The sequence below is a fragment of the Heptranchias perlo genome, chromosome 10 (assembly GCF_035084215.1).
Source record: "Heptranchias perlo isolate sHepPer1 chromosome 10, sHepPer1.hap1, whole genome shotgun sequence".
Classification (NCBI taxonomy): Eukaryota; Metazoa; Chordata; class Chondrichthyes; order Hexanchiformes; family Hexanchidae; genus Heptranchias; species Heptranchias perlo.
The window spans coordinates 70,694,003-70,714,099 of record NC_090334.1 but is presented as its reverse complement, the minus strand read 5'-3'; positions in this window follow the sequence as shown (position 1 = coordinate 70,714,099).

Sequence of the window (20,097 nt, the reverse complement as noted above, 5' to 3'; positions counted from 1 at the left end):
TTTCACAAGGCTATCTCAAAATGCTTCACAGCCAACAAAGTACTTTTTAAGTGTTGTCACTGTTGGAAACGCGGCAGCCAATTTGTGCACAGCAAGGTCCCACAAACAGCAATGAGATAAATGCCAGATCATCTGTTATTGATGATGTTGGTCGAGTGATAAATGATGCCAAAAGAACTTCTAGCTTATGCTATTCTTCGAATAGTGCTATTGAATCTTTTATATCCACCTGAGAGGGCAGATGGGGCCTAACTTTAACATCTCATCTGAAGCACCTCTGACAGTGCAGCACTCCATCAGTACTGCACTGAAAAGCCAGCCTAGATAATGTGCTTAAGTCTCTGGAGTGATAATGGTATTTTTCAGCATTTTTCTGCCAATTGTCAGTGTCTTATTTTGGGAGTTTTGATTATACATATAATTAGATATTGGACAGTAGAGGCAGACCCCTAAACATGAGATGTTCAGACCATTTCCAAACATAGGAACAGGAGTCAACCATTCAGCCCCTCGAGCCTGTTCAGCTGTTCAATTAAATCAGAGCTGATCTGCATATCACTTCACACCCTTAACCTAACAAAAAAAATCTATCGCTCCCAGACCACAGCCATTTGAGAGTGTTTTCCAGATTTCTATTGCCCTTTGTGTGAAAAAGTGTTTCCAGATTTCACTCCTAAATGGCCTTAAGATTGTGCCCCATTTTTCTGGATTCCCCCCCCCCCCCCAGACACAATAGTTCTCTATCGAATCACTTAATCATTTTAAAGACCTTGATTAGTTCAACCTTCAACCTTCTAAACTCAAGGGAGTGTATGCAACATGGCCTCATAATTTAACCCTTTTAGCCCCAGTATCATTCTGCTGAATTAGTGCTGCACCCCTTCCAAGGCCAATATATCTTTCCTGAGCTTCGGTGTCCAAAACTGAACACAGTACTCCAGAGGGGGTCTGACCAAGGCTCTGTACAACTGAAGTATCACTTCCTCACTTTTGAATTCCACCCCCCTTGAGATAAAGGCCAACATTCCATTAGCCATTGATCAATTTTTGTACCTGTGCACTGGCTTTTAGTCATTTGTGTACATAGACACCTAAATCCCTTTGCTCCTCCATAGCTGCTAGTCCCTCCCCATTAAGAAAATATTCCAATGTATCTCTCTCAGATCCAAAGTGGATGACCTCACACTTCCACATATTGAACTCATAGTTTGGTCCACTCAGTTAGTCTGTCTATGTCCCTTTGTAATTTCCACACAACTTACTGTGCCCCCTAATTTAGTGCCATCTGCAAATGTGGATATACAACGATCTATCCCTTCACCCAAATCATTGATTATATAGTGAAAAGCTAAGATCCCAGGAGAACACCCACTTGTCACATCCCACCAATCACAGAACATTCCCTTTATCCCTACTCTCTGCCTCCTACCTCCCAACCAATTGCCAACCCATTTATGGGAGTGAGCAACACCTCTGCAACCAAAGGAATGTCTAAAGCAGACCCTAATGTTGTGATACTCAGCCATGATACCTCTGATACTGCCCCCCTCCCAAAAAAAAAACCTTCTATCTGGCAAGAACAGATTAAACTTAGGTTTTGTGGTTAATATTAGCTTTAATCTACATACATATATATTTTCAAACAACGAGGCTGATTACAATAAAAATAGTCCAATTTCTGGGCTCTCGTTCTCCAGATTATTTATACCCATTTTACAGTAGTAAACTGGAGCTCAATGAATGCACAATTTGGACTTCCTTTTTCCCACTCTAGGGCAGCAAATTAAAACAGAACCAACTTAAAGGGGTCCACAGCTTTGCTGTTGGTTTCCTAAAGCTGGAAGCGTGAGGTAAGACTTCTGACTTTGCTCTCTTGCAAACACACATTGTGGCAGCAACAAAAACAGAGTCATTGCTAGCCGAGGAAATGGTCGATCGTGGGCTCCATTTCCTCCAGGCAGTGGTTTTTCCACCACTTACTCGTACTGTGCTTAATAGTTCAGCAGTTTCTTTTCGTTGGGAGGGTGGGGGTGGAACAGGGGGGGAAATGCATATATAAAAATTAAAGCTGCATATTTAAGAAATGCCAATTTGAGGGGTGGAGGAGGGTTATTGGGATAGATGGTGACTTTTCACTCCTGGCACCTGCATTCAAATCCAGCCCAGTCTGACCCGGATGAAACTCTCCTCTGGCTGCCGACTGTTAAGACCCTACATGATTTTTGGCCGTCGCTTTCTTCCTTTTGCTGGTGAAACTATTGTGCCCTATAAATGAGTATCGGACAGAATTTGCATGTATTAATCCACTGAGGGTGGTGAATAGCTTCAAACTGAACTTCCAAAAATTAATGTTGCCCTTACTCCGAAGGTTACCTGAGGAAACTCCAGATATCGGCCTCACAATACGATCTACCCTGTTCAATCTGACTGTCTTACCCGACGACAGTCCCAATAGGATTCGATCCAAAGAATATTTTATTATCTATACCTATTCTTATCAATATAACCTTCAATCCTCCTCTTACCCAGATATTTATCCAACTCCTTTTTGAAAGATTTAATTAAAAAATACCAATTTTCTCTCCCTTCCTCTGCTTTCTGTGAAACCTATGAAGGCTGGAATGGTTACATGGGCACCAGGTGCCCACTGAGTGGCCAGCCCCAGAGTCTAGACGGCCCAGACAGTGAATATTAACAGGTATTCTGACTCTGGCCTAACGAATGATTTGTATAGGTTCAGCATTACCTCTTTGTTTTTGTACTAAATTCCCTTATTTTACCTCAAATCACAAATGGGTTTTTCTTGTTCTCCCACTTTTAAAGGTTTGTGTATCTGAAACCCTGTCCCTCTCCTCCTCTAATCTTTTTACATTTCGTGAGTATTTCCTTTCGCCCTTCCTCCCAAAATGCAACACCTCAAATTTTTTGCATTAAATTTAATTTTTAAAAAATTGTTCTTGGGATGTGGGCAATCTTGGCACAGCCATATTTGTTGCCCATCCCTAGTTGCCACGAGAAGGTGGTGTGCCTTCTCCTTGAACCATTGCAATCTTTGCGGTGATAGTGCTTCCATGACGATGTTAAGGTAGGGAGTTCCAGGATATTGACCCAGTGACAAGGAAGGAACAGCGATAAACATTTCAGTCAGAATGGTGAGTGTCTTGGAGATGATGGTGTTCCCACAGCTTTGCTGCTCTTGTCCTTCTCAGTGGCAGAGGTTGCAGGTGCTGTCAAAGTAACCTTGGTGAATTGCTGCAGTGCATCCTGTAGATTGCGCATACTGCAGCCACAGTGCACAATTAATGGAGGGAGTGGATATTGAATGGTGGGAGAACTGATCAAGTGAACTGCTCTGTTCTGGATGGTGTTGAGCTTCTTGCGTGTTGTTATGGCTGCACCCATTCAGGTGAGTGGTGAGTATTCCATCATAATCCTGACTTATGACTTGTAGATGATGGAAAGGCTTTAAAGGGGCAGGAGGTGAGTCACTCGTCACGGAGTACCCAATTTCTGCCCTGCCCTTGTAGCCACTTTGTTAAGTTTCTGGTCAATGGTGGCCCCCAAGATGTTGATGATCGGAGACTCAGTGATGATGACTTTTAAGGTCAAGGGGAGACGATGGGAATTTTTACCGTTTGAGGCAGTCATTACCTGGCACTTATGTGATGCAAATGTTACCTGACAATTGTCAGCCCAAGCTTGGATATTACCCAGGTCGTACTGTGGGCTGGCATGGGCTGCTTTGTTATTAGAGGAGTTGTGAATGAAGCTAAACGCTGGAATTGTCAGCAAACAGCCCCACTCTTGACCTTATAGCAGACAGAAGGTCATTGACAAAGCAGCTGTAGACGGCTGAGCTGAGCACACCTCCCTGAGAAACTCCTACAATGGTGTCCTGAACTGTAATGACTGGCCTCCGACAACCACTGCCATCCTCCTATATGTCAAGTATGACTCCAACCACTCAAGGGTTTTCCCTTTCACCCTTCATTGACCATAGAATAGAATCATAGAATTATAGAATTGTTACAGCATAGAAGGAGGCCATTCGGCCCATCAAACCTGTGCCGGCACTTTGTAAGAGCTATCCAATTAGTCCCAGCCCCCGCTCTTTCGCCGTAGCTCTGCAAATTTTTTCCCTTCAAGTATTTATCCAATTCCTTTTTGAAAGCCACGATTGAATCTGCTTCCACCTTTCAGGCAGCACATTCCAGATCATAACCACTCGCTGCGTAAAAAAGTTTTTCCTCACATCGCCTTTGGTTCTTTTGCCAATCACCATAAATCTGCGTCCTTTAGTTCTTGACCCTTCCGCCAATGGGAACAGTTTCTCTTTATTTACTTTACCTAAACCTGTCATGATTTTGAATACCTCCATCAAATCTCCTCTCCACCTTGTCTGTTCCGAGGAGAATGACCCCAGCTTTTCCAGTCTATCCACGTAACTGAAGTCCCGCATCCCTGGAAACATTCTAGTAAATCTTTTCAGCACCCTCTCTAAGGCCTTGACATCCTTTCTAAAGTTCCTACCAGTTTTGCTAGGGCTTCTTGGTGCCATATTTGATCGAATGCTGCCTTGATGTCAAGGGTAGCTACTCTCACCTCGCCTCGCCTCGCCTCTGGCTTCAGCACTTACGTCCATTGCTGGATCAAGACTGGGATAAGATCTGGAACCAAGTGATTCGAGTGCAACCTGAACTGAGCATCAGTTATTGGTGAGTGGGCGTCGCTCGATGACACTATTGATGACTCATATCTGACATCTATCTGCCCATTTTATTAACCTGTCAATGTCCTCCTGGTACCTTCCTGGTCAGTTACTCACTGAATAAACTGACTGAGTCACCGGGGAACTACAATTGTATTTATCTTTTTAGTTTACTTAACCCTTGAAATAAATTGAGCTAACCAAAAAAAAACTTCAGTGAGCATTGCATGTAATTGTTAATTCTTTTCACTTTCACCGTTCCTGGTGGAGGACAGGTTTTTTTAATTCATTCATGGGATGTGGGCATCGCTGGCGAGGCCGGTATTTATTGCCCACACCCAAATTGCCCTTGAGAAGGTGGTGATGAGCCGCCTTCTTGAACCGCTGCAGTCCCTGTGGTGAAGATTCTCCCACAGTGCTGTTAGGAAGGAAGTTTCAGGATTTTGACCCAGCGACGAGAAGGAATGGCGATATATTTCCAAGTCGGGATGGTGTGTGACTTGGAGGCGAATGTGCAAGTGGTGTTGTTCCCATGCGCCTGCTGCTGTTGTCCTTCTAGGTGGTAGAGGTCGCGGGTTTGGGAGGTGCTGTCCAAGAAGCCTTGGCGAATGCATCTTGTAAATGGTACACACTGCAGCCATAGTGCGCCAGTGGTGAAGGGAGTGAATGTTTAGGGTGGTGGATGGGGTGCCAATCAAGCGGGCTGCTTTGTCCTGGATGGTGTCGAGCTTCTTGAGTGTTGTTGGAGCTGCACTCATCCAGGCAAGTGGAGAGTATTCCATCACACTCCTGACTTGTGCCTTGTAGATGGTGGAAAGGCTTTGGGGAGTCAGGAGGTGAGTCACTTGCTGCGGAATACCCAGCCTCTGACCTGCTCTTGTAGCCACAGTATTTATGTGGTTGGTCCAGTTAAGTTTCTTGTCAATGGTGACCCCCAGGATGTTGATGGTGGGGAATTTGGTGATGGTAATGTCGTTGAATGTCAAGGGGAAGTGGTTAGATCTCTCCTTGTTGGAGATGGTCATTGCGTGGCACTTGTCTGGCGCGAATGTTACTTACCACTTATCAGCCCAAGCCTGGATGTTGCATGCAGGCTCGGACTGCTTCATTATCTGAGGGGTTACAAATGGAACTGAACACTGTGCAATCATCAGCGAACATCCCCATTTCTGACCTTATGATGGAGGGAAGGTCATTGATGAAGCAGCTGAAGATGGTTGGGCCTAGGACACTGCCCTGAAGAACTCCTGCAGCAATGCCCTGGGGCATGAACATCTTTCTTTGTGCTAGGTATGACTCCAGCAACTGGAAAGTTTTCCCCAATTCCCATTGACTTCAATTTTACTAGGGCTCCTTGGTGCCACACTCGGTCAAATGCTGCCTTGATGTCAAGGGCAGTCACTCTCACCTCACCTCTGGAATTCAACTCTTTTGTCCATGTTTGGACCAAAGCTGTAATGAGGTCTGGAGCCGAGTGGTCCTGGCAGAACCCAAACTGAGCATTGGTGAGCAGGTTATTGGTGAGTAAGTGCCGCTTGATAGCACTGTCGACGACACCTTCCATCACTTTGCTGATGATTGAGAGTAGACTGATGGGGCGGTAATTGGCCGGATTGGATTTGTCCTGCTTTTTGTGGACAGGACATACCTGGGCAATTTTCCACATTGTCGGGTAGAAGCCAGTGTTGTAGCTGTACTGGAACAGTTTGGCTAGAGGTGTGGCTAGTTCTGGAGCACAAGTCTTCAGCACTACAGCCGGGATGTTGTCGGGACCCATAGCCTTTGCTGTATCCAGTGCACTCAGCCGTTTCTTGATATCACGTGGAGTGAATCGAATTGTCTGAAGACTGGCTTCTGTGATGGTGGGGATATTGGGAGGAGGCCGAGATGGATCATCCACTCGGCACTTCTGGCTGAAGATGGTTGCAAACGCTTCAGCCTTGTCTTTTGCACTCACGTGTTGGACTCTGCCATCATTGAGGATGGGGATGTTCACGGAGCCTCCTCCTCCCGTTAGTTGTTTAATTGTCCACCACCACTCACAACTGGATGTGGACTGAGAGCTTTGATCTGATCCTTTGTGGAATCGCTTAGCTCTGTCTATAGCATGTTGCTTCCGCTGTTCAGCTCGCATGTAGTCCTGAGTTGTAGCTTCACCAGGTTGGCACCTCATTTTTAGGTACGCCTGGTGCTGCTCCTGGCCATTCTCTTCTACACTGCTCATTAAACCAGGGTTGATTCCCTGGCTTGTTGGTAATGATAGAGTGAGGAATATGCCGGACCATGAGGTTACAGATTGTGCTGGCATACAATTCTACTGCTGCTGATGGCCCACAGCATCTCATGGATGCCCAGTTTTGAGCTGCTGGATCTGTTCTGAATCTATCCCATTTAGCACGGTGGTAGTGCCACACAACACGTTGGATGGTGTCCTCACTGTGAAGACGGGACTTCGTCTCCACAAGGACTGTGCGGTGGTCACTCCTACCCATACTGTCATGAACAGAGGCATCTGCGACAGGTAGATTGGTGAGGACGAGGTCAAGTAGGCTTTTCCCTCCTGTTGGTTCGCTCACCACCTACCGTAGGCCCAGTCTGGCAGCTATGTCCTTCAGGACTCGGCCAGCTTGGTCAGTAGTGGTGCTACCAAGCCACTCTTGGTGATGGACATTGAAGTCCCCCACCCAGAGTACATTCTGTGCCCCCTTGCTACCCTCAGTACTTCCTCCAAGTGGTGCCCAACATGGAGGAGGACTGATTCATCAGCTGGGGGAGGACGGTAGGTGGTAATCAGCAGGAGGTTTCCATGCCCATGTTTGACCTGATGCCATGAGATTTCATGGGGTCTGGAGTCAATGTTGAGGACTGCCAGGGCCACTCCCTCCTGACTGTATATCATTGTACCGCCACCTCCGGAGATTGAAGAGTCTGGGACATTGGCTGAAAGATATGATTCTGCGAATATGGCTATGTCAGGCTGTTGCTTGACTAGTCTAGCTCTCCCAATTTTGGCACAAATCCCCAGATGTTAGTGAGGAGGTCTTAGCAGGGTCGACTGGGCTTGGTTTGCCTTTGTTGTGTCCGGTGCCTAGTGGTCCGATGCTGGGTGGTCCGCCTGGTTTTATTCATATTGTGACTTTCTGTAGCGAGATTTTACAACTGAGTGGCTTGCTAGGCCATTTCAGAGGGCAATTAAGAATCAACCACATTGCTGTGGGTCTGGAGTCACATATAGGCCAGACCAGGTAAGGACAGCAGGTTTCCTTCCCTAAAGGACATTAGTGAACCAGATGGGTTTTTACGACAATCCGGTAGTTTCATGGCCACCATTACTGATACTAGTTTTTTTTTAATTCCAGATTTTATTTAATTGAATTTAAATTCGCCAGCTGCCATGGCGGGATTTCAACTCATTGACTCCGGATTATTAGTCCGGGCCTCTGGATTACTAGTCCAGTAACATAACCACTATTCTACCGTACCCCAAGTGTCAATTTATACAAAGTCATTAGTGTAAAGGATCAGACTTCCTAGCGGCTCGTGACTAAAAGTAACACTTGATATAGCACAGCTATTCGGACCAGAGAGTCCTCACTGCAATTCCTAGTCTATGCTGAGTTCAGTAATATTAGGCAGATAAGCAGTAATTGGCCTCAGCACCCGTGACTTAGGAAGGGAAAAATCAGCCCGGGTTCCCGTTCCTGAGCTGACTCGTAACCCATACTGGTAAACATTTGTGTGTGCACATTAGGTGAGGATTAGGATTGGCCTTGGCTATGATGTCCTTGGTGATTGAATAACAACAACTTGCATTTATGTAATGCCTTTAACATAGAAAAATGTCACAGAGGTGTAATCAGACAAAAAACAGATGCCAAGGCAAAGAAGGAGATATTAGGAGAGGTGACCAAAAGCTTGGTGAAAAAGGTGGGTTTTAAGGAGGGTCCTACAGAAGGAGAGGGAGGTAGAGGGGTTTAGGGAGGGCATTCCAGAGCCTGGGACCTAGACGGCTGAATGCACGGCTAATAATGCTGCAGTGAAGGAAGGCTGGGATGCACAAAAGGCCAGAGTTAGAGGAATAGAGAGTGCGGGCAGGGGTTGTAGAACTGGAGGAGGTTACAGAGATAGGGAGGGCGAGGCCATGACGGGGTTTAAACACGAAGATGAGAACTTTAAATTGGAGGTGTTAGCAGGTTTCCCTCCTCCCATTTTTATGAGGAGCTGCATTCAGTATTATTTTTGGTCTCGTGACGTTTGAACGTTTACACATAATATCTTGCATGACAAAATAAATTTGTCTTAATGCTCAAGTCAGATGAGAGGATGTGGGACCAATGAGAACAAATCGCAATGGAACAAAATCCACAGAATCTTAGCAGCGGTTCATACAAAGCTGTTCGGCCTGTTTACAAATACCCACCAAAGTATCCCCTGAACATCTGACCCTCATACAGCAGTAAAGCGTGGCTTTGACCACACCACCTACATAGCTGATGAATTAAGGATGCCTAATGGCACCTGTCTGATTTTCTTGAGTTGATGGTGCAGCGACAGGAGGGCAAATTGTGCTTTTGTTCTTTTGTCTAATTAGAGTCTAAAGTCTGGGGTTTCAAGGTTTTGTGGTGTGCACCTTCCATTATGAATGATCTGTGTGTCCCATCACAAGTATGTTTAAGGAAGGTAATTCAGCCCATCATAATTCATCCTTCTAGAAAGACCCTACAGTCCCCTCATTGCTGACTCTAATTGTTTCTTAAATGGTTCCAGGGTTCTTTTCAAGCATTATTCACAGTTTTGTTGAGAAAGAGAAACTGTTCCCATTGGCGGAAGGGTCGATAACCAGAGGACACAGATTTAAGGTGATTGGCAAAAGAACCAAAGGCGATGTGAGGAAAAACTTTTTTACGCAGCGAGTGGTTGTGACCTGGAATGCACTGCCTGAAAGGGTGGTGGAAGCAGATTCAATCCTGGCTTTCAAAAAAGAATTGGATAAATATTTGAAGGGAAAAAAATTGCAGGACTACGGGGAAAAAAGCGAGGGAATGGGACTAACTGAATTGCTCTCACAAAGAGCTGGCATAGGCTCGATGGGCCAAATGGCCTCCTTCCAAGCTGTAACGATTCTATCCTAGTTTAAACCTGTGTCTCCTTATCCTACACTCACTGTTAAAGTAGTATTCCAGATTTACCGTTTCCATTCCCTTAAGTATCTCACAAGATCTCATAAGATCGACTCCGAGACACCTCCTTTCCAGGCTGAACATTGTAAATGGTTCCCTCTCCTCAGGTAGTGTTCTCTTTCTTTCACAGCCACTGTCATCACCTGCTCCTCAAAAAAAAAACACCCTTGAACCCTCTGTCCTTACAAACTACTGCCCCATCTCCAACCTCTCTTTCCTCTCTAAAGTTCTTGAATATGTTGTCACCTCCCAAATCTGTGCTCAGCTTTCCTGCAACTCCATGTTTTAATCTCTCCAATCAGGTTTCAGTTCTGCTACAGAACCAAAATGGCCCTAATCAAAGTTGATACGGCCGACTACACCATCCTCCTCCAATGCCAGTCCTCGTTATCCAGCTCAATGAGACTGCCCTCGCTTGGTTCCACTCTTACCCATCCAGTCGTAGCCAGAGCAAATCCAGCAATGACTTCCCTTCCCGCCCCCGCACTGTCACCTCTGGAGTCCTCCAAGGATCTACCCTTGGTCCCCTCCTATTTCTCATCTATATGCTGCCCCTCGGCGACATTATCTGCAGACATGAGGTCAGCTTCCACCTGTATGTTGATGACACCCAGCTCTACCTCTCCACCACCTCTCTCGACCCCTCCACTGCCTCTGTGTTGTCAGACTGCATGTCCGACATCCAGTCTTGGATGAGCCACATTCCTTGCAGTTAAACATTAGAAGGACAGAAGCCATCACCTTCAGCCCCCGCCACAAACTCCGTAACCTTGGCACTGATTCCATCCCCTACCCATCCACTGTCTCAGGCTGAATCAGACAGTTCGCAACCTCAATGCCAAGATGAGCTTCCAACCCCATATCTTCTCCATCACAGACGTCCGCTACTTTTGCCCTGTAAGATCACCCGTCTCTGCCCCTACCTAAGTCCGTCTGCCGTTAAAACCCTCATCCATGCCTTTGTCACTTGCAGGCTCGACTATTCCAGTGCTCTCCTGGTGGCCTCTCATCCTCTATGCTCTGTAAATATCAGCTCATCCAAAACGCTGCTGTCCGTATCCTATCCTGCACTAAGTCCCGTTCCCTCATCACTCCTGTCCTTGTTGACCTATATTGCCTCCTGGTCACCCAACACCTCCAATTTAAAAATGATTGTGTTTAGATCCCTGCGTGGCATCGTCCCTCCCTATCTCAGACACTCATGTGCCCGTGCCAACGTTGAGCCAGTCAGTAGGAGGCCTGTGACAGCAGCTTGGCAATGAGTCTTCTTCCAGTTCCTTCTGTACTATCAGTGTGTAGCTGCTGTGCAAATAACAGGCTGCTCCTTCTGACACCTGTGCAACAACCACATCCTTACAGCAGTGTGCACTTACTGAGCTCTAGTGGGATGGAGTGTAGTAAACTTTCCTTTCATCACTACAACCTAGGTTCTTGACACTGATAGTAGGTATGGTAGTGTAGTGGTTTTGTTACTGGACTAGTAATCCAGAAAAAGGCCGAGACTAATAATCCAAAGAATATGAGTTCAAATCCCACACATGGCAATTTAAGAATTTGAATTCAGTTTAAAAAAAAATCTGAAACTAAAAGCTGGTACCAGTAACCATGAAGTTGGCAAGGAAACCTGCTGGTCTGGCCTATATGTAGCTCCAGTCAACATTGTTAACTCTTAACTGCTCATAGAATCTTACAGCATAGAAGGAGGCCATTTGGCCCATCGTGCCTGTGCCGGCTCGTTGAGAGAGCTATCCAATTAGTCCCTCATTGCCCTGCAACTTTCTCCCCTTCAAGCATTTATCCAATTCCCTTATGAAAGTTGTTATTGAATCTGCTTCCACCGCCCTTTCAGGCAGTGCATTCCAGATGTGGCCTAGCAAGCCATTCAGCTGTATCAAATAGAAGAAGGCCCATCACATCCTTCTCAGGGCAACTAGGATTGGGCAATAAAATGCCGGCCTTGCCAGCGACATCCACATCCTGAGAATGAATTTCTAAAAAGTACCCAAGATGTGTCCCATTTCCCAGCACTTGCATCCTTCACCCCAATCAACAACAGTGTTTTTATTTTAAAGTGAGAAAATTTGCACAGTGCGGTGAATCAGGGTGTGCTCATTTTCAATATAATTACATGTAGATGTATCTGCTCATTAGTCTTTTATCCTGAGGTCAGGGGTCCAGAAATGTTATCAATGAATAGACTAAAATGATGGTGAGTGACCTGAATATTCACCCAAGTGTTCCCTGAACATCAGACCCTCGTACAGCAGTAACATGAGGCTGTGACCACACCACCTATATATTTGGTGAATTAAGGATGCCTAATGGCACCTGTCCAATTTTCTCGAGTTGATGGTGCAGTGACATGGCGGCATAGTGTGTGTTTGTTGTTTTGTCTAATCATAATCTAAAATCAAAATGCTTCAAGCTCATTCATTGCACAATAAAAAAATTACTTTCAAGGTGGAGTAGAACTGTCTGGTGATTGAAGCACACAGGTCTGGCATATAATGTGCTCTGTCTCTCAATGGTTGCCATATTTACAATTCAAATATCCAGTCAGTCCGTCAAGATGCAATCCAGTTTTTCAGGATCTGTTAGAAATTCGATTCTACTTTCTGTTACTTGAGAGGGATCACAAGGTGAGCCTTCAAGGCATCCACTGGAAATGAAAAATGAATCGTCCCACCTCTCCCATGTAAACCCCATTACAGGGCACGGACCTGTGGTGATCAGCAGGATCAGGAGGCAGCAGAATAAAATAGTGTTTATATTGCTTATTTAGATTATGTTTTTTTTATGACAAGAGAAGCTGGAATTGTTCTCCTTAGAGCAAAAAAGGTTAGAGATTTGATAGAGGTGTTCAAAATTATGAGGGGTTTGATGGAGTAGAGAGGGAGAAACTTGTTTCCACTGGCAGGAGGGTCGGTAACCAGAGGACACAGATTTAAGATAATTGGCAAAAAATCCAGGCAGGGAAATAAGGAGAATTTTTTTTACGCAGTGAGTTGTTATGATCTGGAATGTGCTGCCTGAAAGGAAGGTGGTGGAAGCAGATTCAATAGTAACTTTCAAAAGGGAATTGGATATTTCCACCACCCACCTCCCAGGACACAGATACAACCGACCCAAACCTGACCCCCAACGTCGGGCGAGCGGCCTCTGGAAGCGCGACAGGTTCTATTATTAAAATGAGGCCTGACGCCCAATTTCAGATGAGCCTTTGGCTGGAAATTAGTTTAGGTACGATAGAGTATTGGTCTGAGGTTGGGGTAGAGTAGAGGGAGCTTTTATCCAATCTGTTGCAATTGATCTGGGACTACCTGACTGTCCCATGCTGTACTGGATCTGGGAATGGTTGATTATTGGGTGCAAAGACAAAGGTATAGAGCAAAAGTTGTATTCTCTAGCACTAACACTATCTCAATGAACTCAGAAATGAAAGATAAAAAGATTACACAACCACAGCAACCTGCAAGTGTTGATAGGGCAATGAGAACATGGATATTTTACTAGGATTTGCCTATACCATACTTAGGTACGAGAGAAGTATGCGCCTATTGTGCTTTCTTTAACACGGGCTGTACTGAGAGCTAAAATGAAACCTGTGTTGTGAAATCTAGATAAACACACACCCTTGTTTCATGCAGTCATTGTTTATTAAAAAGGGAATGTTGGTCAAGATGACTTTGCTGAACATTGCAAGTTACTGTCTGTAATCTCAACATTTAAATAACGTACTCACAATGACACAGTGAGTAAATACACCACTCATGTGATGCCAAGTCACAAACGAGGAGGATCCCAAGTTTGATATCTGATTTCTGGTGAGTTGGCCTATCTTATTGTTTTCTGGGGTGTTGGCCAATCTTATTGGTTTCTGATAAGTTTGCCAATTTTATTGGTTTTTGGGGAGTTGGCCAATCTTATTGAGGTGGCAGGGAGAATTGGTGCAGTTGGTCTCAGCTAAGAAGAAACATCAGCCAGAGCCCCTGTTCCTGGTCACTATGCAGTGACCACTGCTGGAAGCACATGTGTATGGGTGTTGGATGAGGGCAGGATCAAATTACAGTGTAATGCTAACTCCTGACCCCTATGCAATGGCAATTGAATACCAAAATGTTGATTAATGTGTGGCACACATTAGAGAACTTCAGTTATTGAGACTGGATGATGAAAGAAAGAACTTGAATTTATATAGCACTTGTTAAATCCTCAGGCATCCCAAAGCACTTCATAGCCAATTAAATATTTTTGATGTTCAGCCATTGTTGTTGTGCAGGCAACTGCAGGTGCCAATTTGCCCACAGCAAGGTCACACAAACAGCGAAACAGATGAATGACCAATTAATGTTTATTTGGTGGTTTGATTGAGGTAAGAATGTTGACCAGGCCAACTTCCTGCTTTTCTTCAAATAGTGCCATGGAATCTTTTACGTCAACCCGAACAGGCTGACAGGGCCTTGGTTTAACATCTCATCCGAAAGATGGCACCTCTGACAATGCAACACTCCACTGCACTGAAGTGTCAGCCTGGATTGTGTGCTCAGATGTGTGGTGGGGCTTGAACGCATAACCACCTGACTCAAAAGGAATAGTACTGCCAACTGAGCCAAGCTGACAGCTGACAAGCTGATAGGTTAGCACAGTGCTCTTTCACTCCTGGAATCTAGGGGTTCAACAAATAGCACAGACTGATGGGATTAAAGCCTTTTCTTCTGACAGCTGTAGAAGTGTGACAGTTCCACAGCATGGGACAACCCCACAACTACCTACAATTCAGCACTAAATTAGCAGTCACAGAGACACAACAAAGATAGCTTGTGTGGAAATTGGAAATGCCTCACTGGTGCAGTAAGAGTCCTTTATAGAAGTGATAGGTTAAGATACATTATTGGAACAATAACTTCTGCCATACCTGAAAAAATGTTCCTTTCTTCACCACTGACATCTCACATAGAGAGCTAAATATGTACATCTCCTTCAGGTGAAATCTAAGCAATTGGATCACCTTTCCACATTTGGAAAATTGGCAAATACAATGTCCACCAACAGTAAACAAGGACAGCAAGACAGTGAGTTTGGTTAAATTCACTTTAATTTTGCTTGGTACTACAAATGCATCCATATATCGACTTACTAACTGCAAGAAGGTAAATTCAATCAAAGCAAGTTTAAAAATACAAAAACAACCACGAGAAAACACAATCTTTTTGGAGGGGGTAAAGAAGGGGGAGTGGTTAAATTGGCATTGTCTGCATATATAAAAGCTAAAAAATAAACATCAATAATCAGCCAGGTACAAGTAAACAAAGTCAGGTATTTGTGACTTCCTACAATGTTATATTCCCATCACTCTGACTTCCCATTTCTTTCATTTAAGGAATCTGTTCATTGTTCCTGGCGTGACATTGCTGGGATGTCAATCATGAACTTGCTATGTACCCCCTCAGTTTTAAGATGCAACTCCCCCCAACCACCAGCTCCAGAGAGTGAAGCAATAGTATTTTGCAGAGTAGAAAACAAATGCATCCAACAAATTTGTAAGGAATTGTATCCAACCTGTACCAGAAGATTTTCAAGCACCCTGTTTACTTAAAAAAGTGTTACCTTACAAGGTCATCTGCCCTGCTAGTAAGGTCAGTAAGTTTACAGGCCCATCCATTTTTCAAGTTGTTATATATTCAACAAAAGAAATTTTTAAATCTTGGTTTGATTTCTGGTGCAGCTTCTACCGTCCTCAATAGGGTAAAACAAGACAAGGCTCCTGCAAGGGCTCCATGCATTTATCCAGTGGGTAGCTGAGCCATACAGATGGAAAAGGTTCTCGGTTTCAGCCAGGGCAACGAAAACTGATGCCAAAATTGCCTCAGCCCCGTCTGGATTAAGGAGGGGAAAATTCAGTATCAATTGAGGACAGGTTTGGGATCAGCTATAGAGATTGGCCAGCTAATATTCACTGTCTAGGCCCGCACATGAATAATGGCCACTTAGGGGAGGTACTGAAGGACTGCATCATGGAACTGTGCTCCAACAAGGATCCAAGACCTTCAGGCCACTACCCATTCCTGCTCTTCACCAGCTGCTAGTACGTACACTTTGGTGGGTTAGTTGGAGACTCCCCATCTAGTTTTAGCTCTTAGAAGCAGCAGGACTAAGCTCAAGAATTCAATACAATGAGGAAATTAATCAGCATCTTCCCATTTTTTTGGTATTATTCACTAGTGCTCCAATGGACCACCACCAAAAATCAATGCTTGTATGAAAAAATTGCAGGCCTGCAGAATTTTTTCAGCCCAGGGTAGAAGCAGGGTGATTGGAGATTGATAAAAATGTATGAAATTAGAAAAAGTTATTCAGCCCATTGAATCTGCTCCATATAGACCATGTATAATTTCCACTGCCATGAAGTCTGCTCCATACAGACTGTGTATAATATGAACTGGGACCAATTCCATCTCAGAGAGGGAGATAAATAAATCAGTGAGTATTGGGAGGCTGCTTGGCTGTAAGCAGCACAATAGCTCAGCTTGATCCTCTCCTCACCCAACATATGCTTCCAGCAGAGGTCTCTGGAAAGCAATCGGGAGTGGACACCCAGGCCAGTTTCCTCCATCCTAACCCAACAGCACTGAGGCAAATTAAAGTGTCCTTATTGCAGCCCCTGGCTAAGATCAGCTAACGCAGTACATACTGCGGATATCTGGTCTGTGTTATCAATGGGCCATTGGAGCAGCATTAACTCCCATTTCTAACCAGGTATTTATCCAGCTGTTTTTTTGGAGGAGGTTATTTGCACAGCATTAACTGTGTTTGCTGGGGAGTCTGTACCATTATGGTGTGGGGGGCGGGGGTGGAATTGGTGGGGGGGGGACAAATTACAGTGGAAACTCCCATTATCCGCATTCTCAATTATCCAAGATAATTTTCATGGGAGTCTGGGGACCAGTAGGAATCAGTACTTATGGACTGAAGATCAGAAAGAGCTGGGCAAAGGGTAAGAATGTCTAGTCAGATCTGTGGGAGTTGGGGCATGAAGTTGGCAGCGTGGCAGGAGTTGGAGCATGAAGTTGGCAGCATGGCAGGAGTTGGGGCATGAAGTTGGCAGCATGGCAGGAGTTGGGGCACGAAGTTGGCAGCATGGCAGGAGTTGGGGCATGAAGTTGGCAGCATGGCAGGAGTTGGGGCATGAAGTTGGCAGCATGGCAGGAGTTGGGGCATGAAGTTGGCAGCATGGCAGGAGTTGGGGCATGAAGTTGGCAGCATGGCAGGAGTTGGGGCATGAGGTTGGCAGCATGGCAGGAGTTGGGGCATGAAGTTGGCAGCGTGGCAGAAGTTGGGGCATGAGGTTGGCAGCATGGCAGGAGTTGGGGCATGAAGTTGGCAGCATGGCAGGAGTTGGGGCATGAAGTTGGCAGCATGGCAGGAGTTGGGGCATGAAGTTGGCAGCGTGGCAGGAGTTGGGGCATGAAGTTGGCAGCATGGCAGGAGTTGGGGCATGAAGTTGGCAGCATGGCAGAAGTTGGGGCATGAGGTTGGCAGCATGGCAGGAGTTGGTGCATGAAGTTGGCAGCATGGCAGGAGTTGGGGCTGCCAGCATTGCATTCAAAAAGGCACAATGCTGTAAAATACTGTATCAATGAATAATCAGATATAAATATGATCTCTTCAGTGTTTGCTGCACGTATCATTTTGTGTTTTGAAGGAAAGTTACCCTTTTGAAGTAAACTAAATGCAGATAATTGTATAACCTTTGGTTGTTTAAGTGATCATCATAACGTACACGCTGTTAATAAAGAAGCCGTGTAAAATTCAGTTGCAAAGACATTATAGATAGGAGATTGGCTGAGACAGTTCACAACAGTCTCTTCATTCCTGTGCCTAGGATTTTGCTGTCCCATATGCGTATGACAAAATGTAGACACACTTGATTTTGGGCCCATTTCAATTATCCACCATTATGACAGATAATCAAGGCTCCACAGAACTTCCTTTCTCTAATATCACTTCAGGTTTGTTAGTTTTCTGCTTGTGTTCTCTAGTTTTGCCCTCAATCTAAATCATAAAGCTTCCAGGAGAATGCATAGTGCAGGAGAAACTGCTGCAGGCTAGAGACTTGCACAAGGCTTGCCCTCGGAATGCCATTTGGGCTCTTTTTCATCCATGTGTATTTTACAATACTTTCGCATGTTAGGCAGTGCTGCACTGACGTTGATGCTGGAAGTGGAAAAAGGATGTGCAGAAATTTTAGCTATGAACGGATTAAACTTCAATCACAATTAAGGATGGTGAGGAGACACAAACGTGTTCCATGGGTACAGGAAGCTATTCCCTCTGTGGGGAATGGTGTGTGCTACAGGGAGGCCTAAGGGAAAGAAAAATGTGTGTGTGTGTGTGTGTGTGTGAGTCTATGTGTAGGGGGAATCTAAATAAAAATTCACTGATAGATGGCGACAGGTAAAAGACTGGGTCTGGGATTGAACTGGATGTCAACCTATCTGAAATTGTCCAATGGGTAAATCTTAAATTCCCCTCATTTGGATTTGGAACTGTTTTGGCAAATAATTAGCATTGACCCACAGGCATAGAAAATGCAGCAAAGTCAATCAGGTAGGGTGATCGTCCAGTATGCAGGAATGATTCATTCCAGTCATTTAGGGTAATCGAAGAGCTCAAAGTTATCTCAGCACCGATGCCTAGTGTAAAAGAGAACAATTCCTCCCCTCCCCTCCACCACCTTCCCACCCCTTAGTGACAGCTCCAGTATCCACACCAGGTAAAAGGGAACAATTCATCCATCCCTGGTACTGCACGGCTTGTGTGTGCGTGTATACTTGGTGCATGGATGCTTCTGTCAGTTGTGGCAAAGCAATCGGGTGTGATGCCCTCATCCTCTCTGGTGAGAACAAATCCTAATAAATCCGGTATTTTTATAATTCACTCCATTTCCATTTTAGAATTCATTGCAAAGTTTAGAAATACTCCAAATAAACTTTGTAGTGGGGGGGGGGGGGTGGAATTTCCTTTGCTTTTTGTGTGTGCAAAATTATATGTGCTTATAAAGAAACTAATAAATCCAATAGGGAATTCAGGAGCAACTTCTTTACTCAGAGAGTGGTAAGAATGTGGAACTCGCTCCCACATGGAGTGGTTGAGGCGACTGGCATAGATACATTTAAGGGGAAGCTAGATAAACACATGAGTGAGAAGGGAATGGAAGGATATACTGATAGGGTTAGATGAAGAGGGGTGGGAGGAGGCTCATGTGGAGAATAAACACCTGCATAGATCTGTTGGGCGAATGGCCTGTTTTTGTGCTGTGAAGTTCTTCGCAATAAAGAATGAGTTTACAATTTTGCCGCACAAAATGCACAGAGGAAATTTTCACAACGTTAAAAAAAAAGTGCAAAAGAAACATTTTTAAAAGGGGCAAAAATAAGCATGCAGAAAGTGACGCCACCACTGCCCTTTGACCTGTCATGTGATGGCATCACACGAGTGACAGCCAGAAGCAATCGACCATGTGCCACAATCTGCCTGGAAAAGAAACAGCTGGGTGGCCACCAACTAAAGTAATTAATTCTTACTGCCTACCAATAATAATGGAAATCACAAATGAAAGGTCACACCGGTCCATCAAGCCTTCAGGGAGGCTGGCAAGGCAGAATACAATATGGGAGAATACAATATTTCTTTGTGGGTAGGAGGGATAATTATTATTTTATTTAGTCCCCTTCACCCCCCGGCTTGGCCTTCCTGTTGCACACATGAGATGAGATTCTTTGAGATCCTGTGCTGCCGGCATGGCCTTGCTTACAGCCAGCGCGGATCGGAAAGCTCCCGTGCGCGCTGTCCACTACTTCCCGTCCATCGGTGGTGCAGGGGGTCACAGAAGATTTACCCCGTCTCCTCTAGTCAAGAAGCCAGGCAGAGAAGGTGCTCGCCTCTTCTGCCCGACCAACGCTATAACTGGCCACCAGATCGGGCACGGGAACGGCTCAGTTGGGGGGGCCGGGGGTTTGTTTTAGAATGCGGCCTCTGACCTTTCCATCCCTACCGGGAATGGGAAGACATTGGCCTCCTGCTCGCACTTTCCGACCTGTTTACACAAGAGCGCTTCTTTTAAAAAAATATATAAATATTTGCTGAGGGTATCTATCCACCCTCTGATGAAAGGCATGCAGCCTGGGTTTCCTTCCTATTGTATCTGGG